We start from the raw sequence: 5,960 nt of genomic DNA, 5'->3' as shown, positions 1-5,960 counted from the left end.
TACAGAAATGCAAGTGCCGAGGTTTCGCGATGGTATGCTGCTGTTCGTTCAGTCCCTACAACCAGCTGATCGGCATGTGTGTAATCTGGTGGAGGACCGTTGAGCAAAATCCTTGTGCTACTGTGATACCAATGATTGTAGTGGTCGTATGTGGCGTCACTATATGGTCTACCAATATAAGAAATAATTGTCGTTAGCACATGTATAAAAATAATCGAAATAATTTAATACAAAACGTACCTATGTTCTTGCACTACATCGGATGCCGCATTATTAATCCACAGCTCTATCCACTGTCTATTACGACTGCTCCAGTCGGCACAATTCAAACCTTTATTATCTTGCCTGAAATCAAATGATATATTTAATTAGGAAGATGTAAGTCATAAATAAAATGCAATACATTTTATATTGAAATGAGCGCACTTACGTGTGAACTAGATCGTCAAGTCGCCTCGGTAATGGTGGTGGAACAACCTGATAGAGCCCAAACTACCGCATAACACGCTCTGGGTTATATGTCTCAACCATCCAAAGAAAGAGGAGGTGGCAGCGTGTTAACCACAAGTCGGAGCCTGTATACATATCAGTTGTAGGTGGCTGAGCACCCCACACAGCGACATCATCCATCCATGGGTTCCATCTGATCATGTGATCCTCTAACCCCTCAAACTCTTGGTGGTATTCCGGGTAACAACCGTGCATCACATTTGTTGACCAATTTTTTTTAGCATGTACCCAACGAGATCCAAATGTCAGAGGGCCATGTATAGCCTGGCCAAAATCATATGGGTGGATTATGTTGGATAGGTGGGGACGTCCAACAGGTAGGTACTCCCATGACCATAGCTGAAGAAACTCATAGCTGACGGCAAGTATGTGGCCTTTAGATTTTTTCTGGGTGGCATGACATAACCCCCTGTATGTATGAGCAAGCATGGCTGAACCAAAGCTGTATATGGGCCTGGGAGGTAAGGGGCCATCTACTATCTCTTCGGCAATTTTAATCAAACTGGGGAGAACAACGTCCCCGTGTGACGAAGGGAACATTATACCTAAGAGATACAACACATATGCAAATAGATGTCGTGCCAGCGTGACATTATCTGCATTGGCAGGTAAGTTAGAAAAATGTGTGACTATCCATCTTAGAGGCACACCTCTAGGACGGTTCCCACTACGGGTGTTAACAGGAAATGGAACACCAAGCCGTGCTTCAACCTGTAGCGGCCAATTACTAGAATATGCTTGGGGGACCACTGGATTACCAATGATAGGAAGAGCAGTAATCATGGAAACATCTTTTAGGGTCGGTGTCAACTCTCCACAACGTGACTGAAAAGTGTGGGTCTCAGGTCTCCAACGATCAACAAGGGCTGACATAAGAGATGGGTCCAACAGAAACTTCTCTTTGCTTGATGTAAGCTTGGAATATGAAAGAAGTCCGTGAGCGCGCAAGTGATCCATATAACGATCATGAACATGGAGCCTATTTTTGATGCCGCGTAGCCTGAAGGGCTGAGGGGGGTCGAAGTGGGCGTTCGGGTCCAACCATTGGTGACAACGGTGATCGGCATCAAACGACGCCTCTAAAAGGTCTGGTAAGTGCGACGTCATCACCTGTACACATAATAATTATAAATATGTTACAAATATGAATAGAAATTATTATAAATTTATTACAACAAATCATGCACACAAATTATTATAAATATATTACATCACATCATGAATAGAAATAATCATAACTTTATTACAACAAATCATGACTACAAATTATTATAATTAACATCAAGCTGGGTTGTTGTTGCTACGGTACGGGCATTCCCTTCGCGCATGACCGGGACATCTGCAAACGCGACAACTGCGTGGTTCTCCCGATTGACTATGGTCCATGTCATTTCTATGACGGCGAGATTGACGTCGACCCTTCGCGGTCCTCTTTAACGTCGGGTCCGGAACCCATATGGTGGATTTATCCGGCCATACATCCCTATAGTGCTGCCCAATGCCCCATGTCCGGAACTCACCATTCCATGTGTGCAGTAGGTTGTATGTGTTGAAGTACGGAGATATGTAGGACTGCACGCTGATGTTCTGTGCTGAAGCAGCCTTGAGGACATGACTACAAGGGTATCCCAAAAGTTTTGGCTTGTTACAACTGCACTCACACGAGCTAGTTCCGAGGGTGACAGCATGCTTTCTTGAGCCTCTGTGGTGGCCTCTCACAAACTTGGCGCGTACATGTATTTCCCACTTATTCCTAAGTGTGTCAATTTGACGGAAACCATGGCTTGTGATTTTTTTGCTTTCTCATCGAGATGTCGCTGCATCTTTTCAGACCATGGCTTGTTCAGTGCGTCCCGAGCGTTGGCAACCTGGACTCTCTCTGCAAAGTACGACAAAGTCCGGTTCCAAGTTTCAGTAATCAACGCCGTGATAGGGAGGGCGCGCACACCTTTCAGCACACCATTGTACACCTCTGACATGTTGGTGGTCATTATGCCGTACCGTGCCCCAGAGTCGTGAGAAAGCGCCCACTTGCTTAAATCGGGGCAACTCTCGGCAATCCACGTAGACAAATTAATTGTCCTGGTATTGCCCCTCCGATCTCTTCTCTGTGGCAACGCAGCTTTCTCAATTTCGGCATTGATTCCACTCCAAATTGCATTCATCTTCTCTTCTGTCTTCTGCATGCACATTCTCTTGAACAGCTTGAACCAATCCTTGTTCTTGAACTTTGAGTGAAAATTGGCTGCCAAATGCCGCATGCACCACCTTGTCTCTAGATCGGGCCACCCCCATTCTGGATCTTGTGCCACCTTCATAAATTCGAGCACACTCAATAGCCCCGTGTTGCGATCAGAGATGATGCAAACATTGGGGCGATTTCCGACAACTCGAAATCTTCAAGCAACATAAGAACCAGAACCGACCTATCTTTGTTCTCGCTCTCCACCAATGCATATGCAATAGGAAGGAGCCGATTGTTTGCATCTGCTGCGATTGCCAACAGGAGTGTGCCCTTGTACTTTCCGAGTGAGGAAGGTACCATCTATTGACAACACCGGACGACGGTGTTGAAATGCTCTGTATAGCCTTGCGGGAATGCCCAGAATAAACGGTCAAGTATTTCTTCATTTTGCTCCCTGGGGTGTGGACGTTCTCTCCTGAATACTTGAGTCCCCGGGTTACTTGATGATATCTGATGGAGCAGTCTGGGGGCTAGGTCATATGCTTGCTCATATGTGCCATATAGCCTCTGGAAAATGTCCTCCTTGGCACGCCTTGCCTTTCCGGAGCTGACAGAGAAGCCAATCTGATCTTCTGCAGTCTCTTTGCAGCGTCTTCACACTAACATTGATATCTTTTTCCACCGCCACTTGCAAGATATGTGACAAATATTTTGCGGTGACGTTGCGGTGCTTAGCCATAGCCCCCACCTGCTCGCAACTATGTGGTTCTATTTTTGAGATATGCCAGGGCTGACATACCCCGCAGCTCTTTCGAGCGATCACTCTCCCCATGCACCCCTCATTCAATTTGACACATATCACTTTTAGCTGACTTCGATCGGATCTGCTTCACTCTGTGCTCCCGAGATATGCTCAATGCATACCTCTTTATTGCCTGGTCGGCGGAGTCCTTGTCGTGGAAACTTTGCCCAACTAGCGGACTATCCTCTCCTAGGCCCGGAACGGACCGAAATTCATTGCTTATGGTCATGGTCTGCAGGAAGTCAGGGTCCATTGGACCTGGGACCGCCCTCTGGGGAGGACCTACTCCTTCTTCATCCGACGAGGATTCAGACGAAGATGAACGAGCATCATCATCCAATGCCTCAGGCAATCCCTCCACATGTTCGCTGATGTCGACGACCGCGGACCAATATCCTGGGTCAACATTATGGTGGCTACGCATCTGCTCCGATGGGTCGATGCTACGAGCAGCGGTGATGGAAAGCTGATCCGACAGGCCGGTGCTAGGGCCTGCGGTGATGGACAGCTGCTCTTCTGCAGCGCTCCTACTGCTTCCGACATCATCGATAGCTGAAATAAACTTCACATACACCATCGGCCGTCCGTACATAGCAGCACCAGGTGTGCTTGCAAACCTCATGTACGTACGCCAATTTGTATCATTTTTTACCTCCCGCAAACCCCAACGGGGAGGTCCATTCCCTTCTACGATGATTTTTCTTACATCCGCAAATGCTCTATTGACCATATCTATCACTGCAACTTCCATCGAGTCGCAGTTCGAGAAATCCACCCCACCGAATTCGTCACGTACGACGTCCCCATAGTACACTACCAAATTTTCCATCGTACCTACCGCACAACCAGATTTTTAAAATAATATTAGTAACATCCTACCTTAAATCATATTAATGTTTTAATAATTTCATTACAACACATATTTTAACATGGCGGTAAGACTTTACGAAAATAATTAATCCATCATTTTCTAAATAATACGGGCAAAAAATTACACAAGAGAAAATACTAAAAGACTTCATATATATACCTTAATTTGCAGATAGATATTCTTCCAAATAATAGTTTACGCGCCACAATAATCTACGTAATAACAGTGCCACAATCCACCTAAAATACACATTAAAAATAATAGTTTACGCGCCACAATCCACCTAAAATACACATTAAAAATATAGTTAAAGCATGTTCCTAACATACGGTTATTAGTTCAACAAATTGCCCATCTCTTTAGTTTTCAGTCATACATGAAATAATAGTACGCTACACTACGTGTTGTTCTATTTCAAATTAAATTACATACTTCGTAAAATCTCACTCGCTCTACATAATATGCTAATACAATGTTACTTCCTAATTAGTAGAGTAAAATATACTACACTCACTAGTAGAAAAAGAGGCTTCCGTCCACCCCCATTGGTCCCGCAAATATTCGAACCGCGATTAAAGGGGGCTTTAGTCGCGGTTCGGGAAGCGACCCGCGACTAATGCTCCATCCGCGACGAAAGGGTACCCCTTTAGTCGCGGTTGGTAACACCAACCGGGACTAAAGGGCTATGGAGGGATGCGGCGGCGGAAAATCCTTTAGTCCCGGTTGGGGACACCAACCGCGACTAAGGGGCCCTTTAGTCGCGGTTGGTGTCCCCAACCGGGACTAAAGGTTTTTCCGAGTTTTTTACTCCCACGCACCCCGCACCCCCCCCCGTGGATCGCCTTTTTTTGGTTTGTAAAATACAAAAGAAAATGATAGAAAATTCAAAAAAAAAAATTTTGTTTTCAGATTCTTGTATGTTATGCAACCTACTATTCGGAGAAATTAAGAAATTCGAATTTTCACTTTTTTTGCAAAAAAAAGTTAAAAAAATGGTAAAACCGCAATAACTTTTGCATACGACGTCGGAAAAAAACGTATAATATATCAAAAAAATCCTGGGAAAAAAATACGAAAGCAGGAAGATTTTAGTTTTTGCTATAAATTATGGATTTTATATTTTTTAAATTTTTAAAAAAATAAAATTAATAATTGCATCCAGCATAAAGATTACTATTACTTTTACCCAAATTTTAGATTTTCAAATTTTTAGGTTTCGAAAAAAAAATTTAAAAAATTAAAAAAAATAAAATAAATACAAGTTAAAAAGTTAATGTTTATTTATTTATTCATGATTATTATTACATCATTATTTTTGTTTATGAAAAAATTTATTTGAAATTGAAACAATAAAAAAATATGACATCGACCAACATGTTAATAAGATTGATATGATACTAGTATCACATACATGTGCGCGTAGCACTTGGATGCGGGACGGAATGGAACTCGGAAGTTAAGCGTGCTAGAGGTGGAGTAGTGGGAGGATGGGTGACCGAGCGGGAAGTTTGACCACGAGTAAGTAATTTGACTAGAGATAAGTGTAGTTAGAGATAGAGACTAAGCTATGCAAATAACTGAAATAATAGAAA

This window comes from Lolium rigidum, chromosome 7 (genome assembly GCF_022539505.1).
Source record: "Lolium rigidum isolate FL_2022 chromosome 7, APGP_CSIRO_Lrig_0.1, whole genome shotgun sequence".
NCBI lineage: Eukaryota > Viridiplantae > Streptophyta > Magnoliopsida > Poales > Poaceae > Lolium > Lolium rigidum.
This window is presented reverse-complemented; position numbering follows the sequence as displayed.